The sequence below is a fragment of the Vombatus ursinus genome, unplaced genomic scaffold (assembly GCF_900497805.2).
Source record: "Vombatus ursinus unplaced genomic scaffold, bare-nosed wombat genome assembly UNPS02001419.1, whole genome shotgun sequence".
Lineage (NCBI taxonomy): Eukaryota > Metazoa > Chordata > Mammalia > Diprotodontia > Vombatidae > Vombatus > Vombatus ursinus.
In genome coordinates this window covers 3,919,465-3,934,036 of record NW_020941197.1, presented here as the reverse complement: position 1 = coordinate 3,934,036, position 14,572 = coordinate 3,919,465, and the positions used below count along the sequence as shown (strand labels likewise).

At 38.5% G+C, this 14,572-nt stretch overlaps 1 long non-coding RNA gene across 1 annotated transcript; it reads left to right on the top strand.

Moving 5' to 3' along the window:
- Positions 1–10,676: 10,676 nt before the first annotated feature.
- Positions 10,677–13,416, top strand: LOC114047138. The gene is made up of 3 exons (XR_003569580.1): positions 10,677–10,762; positions 12,907–12,937; positions 13,079–13,416. It is a non-coding gene; the product is annotated as an uncharacterized LOC114047138 (long non-coding RNA).
- Positions 13,417–14,572: the final 1,156 nt, after the last annotated feature.

The window sequence follows — 14,572 nt, the reverse complement described above, 5'->3', positions numbered from 1 at the left end:
TGGTCACTTGAGGTTAATGGGATGGTATTTACAAGTTGAAAAAATGGCAGTAAACAGATGAAATTTGGGAGGGAAGCCAATGTCTCTGAAGATGCATAGGCAGTAAGGAGCAGGGGCAGCATTTGAACCCAGGCCCTTTGATCTCAGAGACAATACTCTTTCTATTATACTAAACTAAGCCAATTGTTTCATAGATTATCCTACTTAAACAAACTCATTCAGAGATTATTTGCTGGCATAATTGGTAAGGGAGGAGGGGTACAGGACTAATACCCAGTACCTAATGGGCAGATAGTGCCAATTTCACATTATAACTGATTATGGGACCAATCACTACAGAATATTGTCTAAGGATCAGTGGTAATTCTAAGAAAGAGAAAATCATTTTGGGTTTATTATAAAATAAATTAATTTATATAGATCCTAGTAATGGCAGTAATTCAAAAGCCCAGAGTTCTCATAAAATATTTACACTTTTAGAGTATCAAATTCATAACCAAGCTGGTAGTTACCCCAAGGCATCATAGACTCATCCCTTGATAACTCCCCTTCCCAGAATCACCTCGTTATGGAGCTGAAGGTTTGTCTCTGTGTGCCATGGGAGGCTCAAGGAGCCAATCAAATGAGAAAAGAGTCATGTGTTTTCAGCTGAGGACTCAGGTTGCCAGTGAGCAAAGGAGCCGGTTAATGATCCCTTAACTCAAGCAGGTTTGCCTTGGCAACAGTAGTCTATGATAGGGTTTTATTTTTCCTGACTTTGTCTCAGAAATAATGAAGATAAAGGGCTGAGGAGAGACTAAAGGCTGCCTTCAGTCATCTTCTGAGATGAGTCGTGTTCAAGAGCTATGAAATGACATGCCCAGAGCAGCTTTGTGCACATGAGATTTGAATTGTTTACTTTGCATCATCACAGAAAGAAGCTAATGAAAGTCAATATTTGAGCACAATTAGTACAACCAAGTGTCTTGGCTTTGCCAGGAAAGCTCCAGTTTTTGAAGACTTGTACTAGGTGATGGTTGCTCTGGATATCTTCCAGAGAGGTGCCTAGGAGCTGCATGCTTTGCATGTAGATGAAGATAATTTCTTTTTAGTTTTGAGATTAGATGAGATCTGTGAGTCGGATATCTGAAGCACTCTTTGTTATTTGTAAATGTAATAGGTTTATAGATTATACACACATATATATATGTTTGTATGTACATATACAGACATATATACATATATACATATGTATACATCTACAGAGAGAGAGGAAAAAGAATGAGAGGAGAGAGAATGAGAGAGAGAAGAGAGAATGGGGAGAGAGGAAGAGAGAGAGAGAGAGAGGAAGAGAGAGAGAGAGAGAGAGAGAGAGAGAGAGAGAGAGAGAGAGAGAATGATGAGCCTCCAGAAGTAGGATCCATCAGGCTATCTAAGGAGGGATTCGGACCAGTCTTACAGCAGGTCAAAGCTTCCATGCTGATCTGTAGTGGGATCAGATCCGAGAGAGACTATTGTTCTTTCAGCATATAGACTTATTGTTGTTGCTCAGTAATTTCAGTCATATCTGACTCTCTGGGGGTTTTCTTGGCAAAGATGCAGGAGTGGTTTGCCATTCCTTTCTCCAGCTCATTTTACAGATGAGGAAACTGAGGCAAACAGGGTTAAGTAACTTGCCCAGGACCATATAGCTAGTAAGAGTCTGAGGCCAGATTAGAACTCATGAAGATGAGCCTTCTTGACTCTAGGCCTGGCACTTTGTCCACTGTGTTACCTACCTGCCCTCATAAATACAGACATAGACATATATATCTACATATATGTATTTGTGTGTATACCCTTTGACCAAAGAGATAGTGCTTTTTCTGCCATACCAAGTTAAGCTGATGATGTTTCATAGATTATCCTACCTAAACAAATTCATTCATAGATCTTTTATTGAAATAATTAGTGAGGGCAGAGGAGTGCAGGACCAGCTAATGATGGTCTACAATATATCCTGTTTGATTCTAGTCTCCTTGAGTCTGCTCACCAGCATATGTAATGGAAAGGCCCTTTTCCTCACTTGAGAGCATTTGAAGGTATCCATTGTCTGTTTCTGAGGATTATTGTGCAGCAATGAAAAGTGTTTAAGTTGGTTGCTAACCTACAACTGAGTGTACATCCAAAAGGTTCAAATAGACCATTTCTTCTTTCCTGATGTCTTTTGAAGGGGAAGGGGCAGTAGCTTGGTCAATAATCATTTATTAAGTACCTACTACTTACTGTGCTAAGCACTTAGATACAAATAAGAAAAAAGATAGTTCCTGCCCTCTAGATGCTTACAATCTAATGGGAAAAAACATTACACAAAAGGAAGCTGAAAGGGAGGAAAGAAGCTTCTGGAGCAGACCTGCACAACTTGGCAGTAGGTAGGGGCCAAAATTAGAATAGACTAAACTTCTTCAGGTCGCAAATAGGTTTTTAGTGGTTCACTTTCCAAGTAAAGGTACAAGTAATGATTACACTATTTTGCAAATAAATCATATTAAAAAAGGGAAATTTCAATTAATATCAATTAATCACACTTACTACTTAAGATTTTTATATATCATGAAATCACATTAATCCCTCAATTATATATATTATATATAAATATAATATAATATATAAATATAAAAATAAAAAAATAAAATATAAAAATATAAAAAATTATTTTGCTAAGTGGTACAAGTCTTAATACATTTTCTAGTTTTTCTTACCTTTTACATTTAGTTAATGGACTGTATTACACTTCTTGTCAGCACTTAGTTTATTGTACTCTAGAATCATGCTGAAAATTGATTTCTTTGGAAATCTGAAAACTAACTTTAGCAGCTGCCTCATTTTCTGAGTTTACTTTCTTGAAAAACCATTATTCCCCACTGAGATTTTTCAACAATTTGGATACTTTAATTTGTTTTTTACTGGTGTCCAATTTGTTCAAGTCAGGATGTTTTGATTTGAAATGGCGACGAAGATTGTATTCCTTCAGAATGGCTATTACTTCTCAGCAAATAAGGCACAATATTTTGTCTCTTGTGTAAGTAAATAATTATCTGTCTACTCTGGATTAAAAATCTTATTTTGATTCAATTTTTTGTTTCTTTTTATTACCCATTTTACAAAGTCACCCTAAAAACTTTAATGTTAGAACCAAAAAATCTGCACAGCAACTGCTCACATATGAAGAAATACTGAACTGAGTATCTGACCTTGGAGGCAGCACCAGACCCTCACGTAACTTGGAGGGTGGCCGAGCAGCAAGGGAAGGGAAGAAGCCCTTGATTTGTTGCTGCTCATTGCATAGGGTGTCAGCTGCGTTGGCGCGTGGCTGCACTCGTTTTGTCCCAGTTTAACGCCAGTAATGACTAAATACACAGTGAAAAGATATGACTCTTGGTCCTCTCACAGTAGAGATAGACTGATGATGGTTGGTTGCCATGGGTCATGTGACAAACAGGAGCAAGTGTGCAATGGCAACCCACCTGCCAAGTTATATGATGGGCACAATAGTGAGTAGTGGAAGGCAGGTTAAGTGGGGCATGGACAAAGCACTCCTTACACCTTTACTCTCTTTTACATCCTCTAGGTTTTCTTTTTTTTTTTTTTGTGGGCCGCCCAAAATCCCTTGGTGGGCAAGCACCTGGTGGGCCATTTGTCGTGTAGACCTGCTCTAGAGGGTACCCTACACAGGGGCATGATGTTCTCGGTAATCAAAAGCTGATGGGAATTGAAGAGTTGGCTCGAAATTCTGAGCACACTATTAAGGAAGGAGGAGTTTTTTGGCTCTCTTTCTAGCCTTCTCCTCAGAGGGCAGAGGTTTTGGAGGCTACTTAGGAGATGATGAGTACCAAAGCCGAATACACAAAGTTGAGTACCAAAGGGGGTGAGATTTCTGGTGATGAATTTATTTGGGGGGGTGTTGGGTGAGATAGGGAGGGTGGGGGATGGGAAGGATGATATTCTCCTACTCAAAATCAAGTAGAACAGAGTCCAGTTCCTAGGGGGAGTATGTGTTCAATGATAGTATATCTAGAAATGATAATTATGTAAAAAACAAAGGCATTAATAGAAGTCCTTTTAAAAAGAGAAAATGGAAGGGAGTGGGATGCTTACTGAAGGAATGATGTTGGTATAGCAGGTTCCTTCCCTTTATACCAATGACACCAGATTCAGTCTTGACATTGGGGACAAGGGGGAAGTGGAGCAAAGTTGGGTCATTATGTTCTCTGATCTTGTTTTTGCTCCTTGTCTCACATTGCACATTGGAAATACAGACATTTCATATGCAGGTACTATGATATATTTGGTCCAGACCTGTAACTTTATCAATGTTGCAAATTCCCAGTGCCAAAACTTCTTCCATCAATGTATATCAGCAATTCCTATGTAACCCACAGGCTTAGACAGTTGTCTGGGGATCGAGGGATTAATTATACAGCTAGTCTGTGTCAGAGGCAGGACTTGAACACAGATCTTCCTGAATCCAAAAACAGTCCTCTGTTTACTATGTTGTACCATCTCTCCCAGTTAGATATAATTGGTAAAACCAAGCATGTCAATGTGGAACATCTCTAAAAGCTGTGAAGTTTTCTCTGTTCTCTTCTAGGAGGGAATTCATCTAGAGGTTTTCTGTCTGCCCAAAGGCAAACTATTTAGCAGGAAATTAATGCACTTCACTCTAGGGAGCTTTTTTTTTTTTCTTTTTAGTTTACAAATTAAAGTCTGGAAACTACTTTTCCTTAGAGCTTTCTTTACCATCCTTCCCCTACCCCACTATTTTCTGCTTCTTTCACAGTGAAAAATAGGAAATAATCTCAAGAGATATGCCACAGATTCTCCTGTGTTTATATAGAAATTAAAAAAAAAAAGCTGGAGGGATGAGGGCAATGAGCTAACTGAACGTTCTTAATCCAAGGGGAAGTTATTTGAACTATTAAGAAACAGTATAGTCAGTGAGTGGGGAGGGGGAGGAGAGATTTTGGAACTGAAAATTTAAAAAAAAAAGAAGCAGTGAAGCATATTGGAGAGACCACTGGACTTGGAGAATAAAGACCCGAGTTTGTGTGCTAGTTCTGTCATGTACCAACTGTGGATAATTCATTTTACATCTCTGGGCTTTAGTTTCTTCATCAGCTTAATGGATTTAATGATAATTGCATCACCCACTTCGCAAACTCACAGAAGAGAGGGCATATGAAAACACTTTGTTACTATAAAGCACTATGTAATTATAAGCAAAATTCAACATTTTGGGTATGTGACTACTTTCCTACTATATTATTTGGTCTGGGTTGAAAGAAGAATTATCAATATGTGGGCAAATTCAACCAGAATAACTAGGTTAGCTGATCTTTCTCTGCCTGTTTTTCCAACCCTGACTTTTCTCTTGTTCCCTTTCCAAGGTTATTGAAACAATTGACATTTTAACCAGTAAGACTGGTCTCTTTGGATTTGAGTAAGTTGTGTGTTTTCCTTATTATTTTAAAACAAATCTTTAATGACGACACAAATTTAAACTCAGTTCTTGTACCCTGAGGCCAAGTTACCATAATAGTTATTATTAATAGGGGAGAGATATTCCCTATTCATTATATCATTATCGTAGAACGCTAGAGATGAAATGGATTTGAGGGGACAACTTGTTCAATTTATGAAATCCACAGATAATGAGAGAGGTGCTGGATGATTTCTCTGTCAGCCTTTAGGATTCTTTTGGGCTATATTTTAAAGAAATTATTTAGTGTGTTCTCCAAAGTTCAAAGTTTTGAATGAATAATACTTGTGCTTCATATGCCAATCAGCAAGAAAATACATTTGGGGTGTAACTCCTGAAGGCACCATTATTCTTCCAGCCACCCAGTTTCCCAACTATGGGGTCCTGGTCAATGCTTGCCTTGCTCACATTTGTTCCTTTCTACCCAGTCATAGAGCTGCAAGCCTCATGTAGGGTCTCATCATTCCTTTTCTAGATAATTGTAACAACTTGTTAGTTAGAGCCTGGGAATTGTAACCTAGGTCATTCAAGACTCAAAAGAGTGTTCTTCCCACTAGGCCGTGCTATAATGAAAGAAAGGTAAGAAATCCTAGATGCTTGTGAACCAAAGATGACAATTACTGATATGCATAGCAATTTTAAGTTTGGGAAATATTTTACACACATTATCTCGTTCAAACCTTTCCGCAACCCTGTGAAATAAGTACTACTGGTATAATTATCATCATCCCCATTTATGGATGAGAAAACTGAGATTCAGAGAGGTTAAATTACTCATGGTCACACAATAAGGGGGTAGGCAGCTAGGTGGCACAGTGGATAGCCACACTTACTAGCTGTGTGACCATGGGCAAGTTACTTTGCCTCAAGTTTCCTCAACTGTAAAATGGGGATAATAATAGCATCTCTCTCACAAAATTGCTGTGAAGATCAAAAGGAAATATTTGTAAAGTACTTAACATAGTGCTTGGCACATAGTAAGTGCTATATAAATACTAACTATTATAATTATAGGACCTTCTACCACCAAGTCCAATACTCTGTTAACTAGGCCATGTTGCTTCTCAATGATTGTAGTCAAGATGATGGTATGTCATGATGGTGAACAGAATCATTCTCATTTCATTCTCCTCCCTTTCCCTCCCATTCTAATACACCAATTAAGAGCAACCTTCTATAGAAGTCAGTGGGGGAATACCTGCTGAGGAAACTCATTCAGGAGTGGGAAAAATATTTTTTCTGAGCACAGGACTACAGGATGGAGAAAGGGTCAGTTTTTACTCTGTTTCCTTTCAGCTTGGACCTGGTGCCACGCATGAAGATCTGGGGATAAATCTTGAGTACAGGGATTCACCTTGGGCTCCAGGGTTATCAGAGTTCTGCCAGAATTATTGGGTTTAGGGTTATCTTTGCAGACTTCCCATGTGATTTTTTTCTTTCTCTTTATGATAACTTGGCCTCAGAGTACAAGAATTGAATTTAAATTTGTTTAGTCATTAAAGATTTGCCTTAAAATAATAAGAAGGGAAAAGACACAACTTACTCAAATCCAAAGAGACAGTCTTACTGATTGAAATGTCAATTGTTTTAATAACCTTGGAAAGGGGACAAGAGAAAGGTCAGGGATGGAACAACAGAGTTGAAGCCTCTCTTCCTCTTCAGTGAGCTCATCATGGTGAGTAAGAAGGATGAGTAGCCTCCTCCTCATGGTTCCTATTCTTTGAATCAGCTTGTGCCTCTTTATGCAGTCCTTGTGTCTAGCCACAAGTCTTGAAGGATTTTGATTTTCAGAGCCTTCCCTAACGAATACTGGCTTTCTTGACTAAGATATCATCGTTATTGAAACTGGACAGGGGACTGCATTATTGACAAGCCACTATTACACGGCTTGTTAACCAGAATGATATTCAGACCAGAAAGTATAGAATAAAAATGATGCACAGAGTATTGAAACTCAAGATGAGTGAAATTATAAGAGCTAGTTTCAGTGAGTTTGAGTCAGAGAATTTTTAGAATCATAGATATAGATCTGGAAGGGAAATTAAAGGTCATCCAGCCCAACCCCATAGGACTATGGTCATTTGGTATAACTCCCTAATTTTACAGGTGAGGAAACTGAGGCCCAGGGTAAAATGATGACCATAGTCATACAGATAATTAATCAACAAGCATTTATTACACCAGTGGTATCAAACTCAAGTAGAAGTGGGGGCTACTTCATAAAGATCCCTGAGAACTGCATTTTGACTTAATTTAATTTTTATTTCATGAAATTTTTCCCAATTATATTTCAATCTGGTTCCAGCTGCACTCAGGATCATTGAAGGCAGAATGTTTGACACCTTTGCGTTACATGATAACTCTGTGTCAGGTACTATGCTAAGTGCTAGAGATACAAAGAAAAAAGAAAAAAAAAGCCTGTAAATGGCATAGTTGGAATTTGAAACCAGGGGTTCTCTGACTTCAAACCTAGAACTCTTTCCATTGTAACCATGTACCACATGAACATGAGAATTGCAGGTGCTTGGGTGTACCTTTCCAAAGACAGGTCAGGGACAAGAGTTGACTTGCCCAGTTCAAGAGATAGCAGCAGTTATGGCACTAACAGAGTTCCAGCAAAAGCCTATGATAGAAGCAGATGCTTGTGTATACGGTCCCAGATGGATGTTGATGAATGATACTATTGTGTATGTTTCTACTCCCGGGCAGCATGTCCCTGGGAACAAAGTCGATCTAGTAGAACGGAGATTTCCTGGGCAGGGCCTGTCTCAGGAGTGTGGGGGATGGGGGGATTGCCTTGCTAACTACAGATTAGAGAGTTCCTAATTTTGAGCATCAGTCCTTCTAAGGAAAAAATAGGATTGCCCACTTAGCTCCTTAAGAGCATCCAGCCTTCGAGTCAGTCAAGGAATATTTATTAAGCATCTGCTATGTGCCAGGTATCACGCTAAACACTGAGAATATAAAAAGAGGCAAAAGACAGTTCTTGCCCTCAAGGAACTTACAATCTAGTTAGGGAGCCAACTAGCAAACAAACATTTTCAAACACAGATACATACATGTGTATTATATGTTATATGTCCATATATATGTATTATACATACACATACACATTCATACACAGGATGAATAGGGAATAATTAAGAGAGAGAAGGTACTAAAATGGTTTGGACTGTTGTCATTTAGCAGCTCCAAAAAGCCTGTTTCACTTTCAGGGAACCCAAAGAACTTGGAGGTTAAAGAGAGGTTAAAGAGAGATTCATGAGAAGGTTTGAACTACTGTGATGACTTTTCTATCTTTTTTGTATCTGTATTTGCATTCTTGTGAGTCCTTGGCACCTTCTGGATTTTCTGTGGCATGAAATTAAGGCTCAAGTACCTGATATGCAGGAATGTGCTGGTAAATATTTAGCAACTAGCTCTCTTAAAAAATGTAAGCTTGACATACTTTTAAGTTCAATTTGCATTACTAACACTTTATTAAATTGAGACAATCAATAGAATAATGAATCAAGTTCTTATTTGTAGCCTTTGCATATTTCCAAGGTATAAAATTGTTCACATTGAAAAATTAACAATTGGTTCTCTTGAAGCAGTTCAAGATGCACAGTGGATAGAGCACCGGCCCTGAAGTCAGGAGGACCTGAGTTCAAATCTGGCCTCAGACTAAACACTTGACACTTACTAGCTGTGTGACCCTGGGTGAGTCACTTAACCCCAATTGCCTAAAAAAAAAAAAAAAGATGGTTCAAGTATAACCTTGGAATATGCATTTGATAAGCTATGATTACATTGAGTAATTGTATGGGAGTTGGGGATTTAGGAAAACTCACATTTAGGAAAACTTAATGAAGAGTTATTCCTAAGCTATAATGAGGGATTTTCCTGGAGTAACTCATATAGTTGTCAATGAATAACCCTTAGAGGTCAGGCCCTAGGACTGAACCCAGAGCTTTGGCTAATGCTGGGCCATGGGTAACATTTTGTTTTTGCTTTGTATTAGTTTTATTTGCTTTCGTATTTTTATTTTACTTTGCATTAGTTTTCATTGTGTTGTATTAGTTTATATTTATTTATTTTATATTTACTTAGGTATACATATGCTTTTGATGGCTGGGATTGTTATGGTTTTGTCTTTGTATCCCATGTACCTTCTCACATTGGGCCTAGAACAGAGGAAGCACTTAATATTAATTGAATGAATGAATTACATCCTAAGGTTCTGCAAGGATGCATGGAGAGGATTGTTTAGTGATTTTTGAAAAACCGTGGAGGATGGGAGAAGTGCTGAAAGAGGTATGTTAGGACGAGATTTTAGTTTTCAAAAAAAGGGAAAGGGTGGATGCTTTAAATTTTAGGCTAGTGAGCTTGATAAAATCTTAGAATGAATTATTTAAAAAATCATCTGTGAATACTTGGGAATGGAAATGGTGATTATGGTAACATAGCATGTCTTCATTTAAGAAACAGTCAGACTAACCTCCTGTCATTTTTTTGACAGAATTATTGGACTGGCAGGTCAAAGGTCTGCCATAGACATTGAACATCTCATTTTTAGCAAGGCCTTTGACACAATCTCTCAAGATATGCTCATAGACAAATGGCAAAGCGATGGCAGGTGGTAGCTAAGTGACTAGCCCCACAGGATGATGATTCAGTTCAGTTCAATTCAATTCAATTCAACAAGTATTTACTTTCATCTGTGTAGAGAACTGTGTTAGAACTTGAGGGAGGTACAAAGTTTAGAAACAGCACTAATCCTGCCCTTACGGAGACCATGGTATAGTGGGAAGATGAGACACAAACACAGACATTTCTAAAACATAATATTACAGAGTAAGTACACAAGAGAACTACAGAACAAAGTGCTCTGTGAAGTTTCAGAGGAAGGTTATTACTAACCGGGGATCAGGCAAGGCTTGATGGAAAAAGTGACGTATAGGTTGGACTCTCTAGGATCATTAGGAATAAATATACAGAACAGGGAGAGAGGGGGAGTGTAAACAGAGATGAGAAGCTGAGGAAAGTGCAAAGAATGTTTGGAATTTAAAGGGTGGTTCATTTGACTGATTAAGAAGTATGTGGCATGAAGTAACAAAAGAATGATTGGAGACCGTCAGCAGAGTGGAGTTGAGAGGAGCTCCTGGGAGGCTGTGGCAATAATTAAAATAGGAGCTATTAAGAACCTGTACTGGGGTGGTAGCAGTGAGAATGGAGACGTGTACTGACACAAGGCTGTTGGGGAGGTGGAATCGACAATGCTAGGTAACTGATTAGATATGAACATGGAGGGAAAAAGGAAGCAAAAATAACCCCCAGTTTGTGAACATGGGAGAGAGGATGACTAGTGGTATTGAAGATTGAAATAGAGGAAGAAAGGTTGAATTTAGAAAGGTAAGATGGTGAACTCAGCTTCAGATGTTGAATTTTAGGTGCTAGTGGGACATTTAGGGGGAGACATAAGCAGCTGGAGATGTGGGTTTAGAATTCAAAAGAGACTTCAGAGCTAGAGATATAGAATTTAGATTCATGTTTATAGAGGGGATCGTTGAAGTTGTAGGAGTGAATGAAATTGCTGAGAAAGAGTTTATAGAAAAACAAGAGATGCTCTGCAAAGGATAGATCCTTTGGAACATTCATGTCAATGGCTAGGGAAGAGGATGAGAAGACAGAGGAGTGGTCAGAGAGAAAGGAGGAGAATCAGGAGAATGAATTCTCTCTGACGTCAAGTGAGGAGTGAGGAGTCATTAGGGAGTGGCAGTAAAAACAATGTTAAAACCTGTAGAAAGGTATAGGAGGATGAGCTTTGAAAAAAGTTTGTTCAATTTGGTGATTAGGAGGTAATTACGAACTTTAGAGACTGGTTTCAGAAGAGTGACTGGGTAGAAGACATATGGCAAAAACTATAGGATTATAGATTTAGAGATGGAAGGGACCTAGTCTAATCTAGTGTAGTTTCCTCCTTTTATAGATGAAAGTATTAATGAATACGTCGTGGGCACTGAATGTAGAACTTTAGAAAAGCTTAGTCATGAATAGGGGAAGATGGATGGGATTGGACAATAGCTAGATGGAAGCAGAAGTATGAAGGGAAGAGTCTTTTATTTTTAGAATTGAAGTGATCTAGTCATGTTTGCATGTAGTTGGGAAAGGGAAGGGAAGGAAACAAACATTTATCGAGTGCCTATTATGTGCCAGATGCTGTGCTAAGTGCCTTACCAATATGATCTCATTTGGTCCTCACAACAATCCTGGGAGATACAAGGTGGTATTATTATCCCCATTTTACAGTTAAGGAAACTGAAGCAGTTAGAGGTTGAGTAACTTGGTCAAGATCACACAGCTAGTGTCTGAGGCTGAATTTGCACTTAGATTTTCCTGCCTCAATTCTCTTCCTGGACCAGTGCTCTAACCACTGAGTCACCTAGCTCTCTAGTTGGGAAGGAGCCAGTGGCAAGTGAAAGAACGAAAATGTAGGAGAGGTGATGACTTTGAGAACAATGTCCTGTGGGAGACGAGAAGGAACAGGAAGAAAGGTAGAAGCAATGGGGATAGACTGTGAGGAGCAGAAATATGTCTCTGTGACTTTGAAGGAAGACAGTAAGCAATGACACTGAAAAGTTTTGAGAAATGGCGGCAAGGGGCTTTAATCTGATGGTTTCAGTCTTCTCGGTGAAGGAAGTGGCAAGTTATTCTTAAGTAAGTCCTTGGGTTGGGAGTATAGTTGGGACCAAGGGGAGAAAAGAAAAGCTCTGGGATAGTTACTCTGGGGAATGAGCTAGGGAGTTGATAAAGATTGAGTAGAAGATTGTTGGTGATCAGCAGGAGCCCAAGAAATTATGTACTATGAATTTGTAATAGGTAAAATCAGGTTGGACAACTTGAATGATGGAAAAGTTTAATGTTTAAATCCCTAAGGAGTAAGGTCTCCAGCTCATTAGAAGGATCTTTTTCTTTTTTTTTTTTGAAAACGATAGGAGGTTATATTTGATAATTTTGAACAGTGAGAAGACATGGTTAGGTTGCAGTCTATATCACTGGAGAAAATATCCACATCAAAGAAATCAGAGATCCATTGAAATATTAAAGAAATTGATTTTTTTCAAATCTAACTATGAATTCCTAAAACTATAAGGACCAACTTTTTTTAAACTAGTGATTTAATTTTTTTTCTAAAAAGGTTGTAATTTTAAAAACTTGCTTAATGCTTTAAGATCTTAAAATAGTATATTATAGACTTTACTGAACATCAGTATGAGCAACTAAACTTGTTTTTGCAACTTTTTCTGTTAGATGAATGAAATTCAGCTCCCCAGATGCCATAGCTTTCCAGTTGGTAGTCCCTCTAAATTGCCATCAGGATTCTTTCTCCTTTGTTAATTTATTACCATTTGCTTTTCTTTTTCTAGGTGTGACTTAGGTGGATTGCATGGATATGAGGTAGGTAAGACCTGAGGTGGTGAAGTAGCAAGAGTTGTTCATGACTAGATCATGTTCTGCCTTTTTTAGGCTTACAAAAAGACTTGGTGTCACTTTACCATTAATCTGCAAGGGAGTATAAATGATAATTTTGTCCTCCAGGTGGCATGTCACCCCAGCCACCAGCCCTGTGGTCTAATCAACCTTGGAGCGAGAGTAACAGACTTGTATGTGCATGTATAAACATTCCAACCCCATCAAGATACATGGCTTCAAAGAGTTGGAAAAAGAGAAATCCTTACAGATTGGATTTTGGATGAATCCACAAGTAGGTTAAGGGATATGGCTCAAGATTATTAAAATGTGAAAATCTGTATGGCTTACCTCTATTTTGCTTGGTTGGAAAATTTCCTCATTCAGTTTGGAATCTCTGTATTGTTTTTTCCCCATAGAAAACCAGCTTTTCTGTGGCCATCTGGTTTATTATACAGTAAACTAAAATTGAAAGCAAAATAAAACAAAACAAAACCAACCCGAATTGTCAACTGTGTCTCTCTCATAGAGCAATTCCCTCAATTAGCTTCCAAACCGAAATATATTTTCACTGACACTGCTCAGTTTTTCAGGGTTGGGGAAGGATTGTAGTCCATCATACCCCATCCACTCCTCTATGCTCTGCACTCTCAAATATGCCTCAGTGAAGGCACTCGCCACAATCTTGACTGGTAGCTTTTATTTCAGTTCTAGGATCTCAGTTCTACTGCCTGTTACCCCTTATTCACAAACAGAGGCCAAGTTACATGACAGGTAAAGACCCTCAGTAGATTCACTGTAGCTATTTGTCTGCCTCCCTCCAGTGCCTGAACTGAATGGTGGGCTAGAAGTCCTCCTCAGAGTAAAGGAATAAAGAAATGCAAAGGCATGTGGATAACTCATAGGATTGCACAAAAATCTCACCTGTACTTTGATTTCACCTGTTTTTATCCCTGCTCTGGTCCTGTGTTAGAACAGTACCACTTTCAATGCCTTTCTTACTCAGCTTCCTTCATCTGAACCTTCAGGGCGTCTCTGGGTCCTACAGAGAAACTATGTGGCATATCTCAGTACATATGTTTATAAACAATGTGTACTCTGCCCTGGTTGGCTTTCTTGCCCCACTTTGCATTATTTCAGAAAAGCCTTTGTATATTTCTTTGTACTTTTCATATCTGTTGTAGAGAAAATATTAATTATCTTTTCTTAATATTGTTGCACCTAGCTTTATGTGGCTAGAAAATTGACTAAACTAAAAGCTTAATGTAGAGGTCAGACTGACTTTAGAGACTTCTAGAAATCGAGATGGATGTAAGAAGTGCTTAGATCTCACTCAGCGCTTGTTTTGGGTCTCCTCAGATCTTGTTTTGGGTCGACTCAAAGCTTGCATTTTGGGTTCCGCAAATTAGATTGACTAACCTGCTGCTTTACATCTTCAACTGCCCTTCTCTTGGAGACTACCTACTGACTATGTGAGGCCAATCAGCAAATGTCCTTATGCTCTTGTCTAAATTCCATATACTGTAACCTCACAAAGACTCATGGAGAAAGCCACACCTTCTTTCTGGCTCTCTTTCTAATAAATGACCTAATACATTTCTTTCTAAAACTATTTCAGATTTT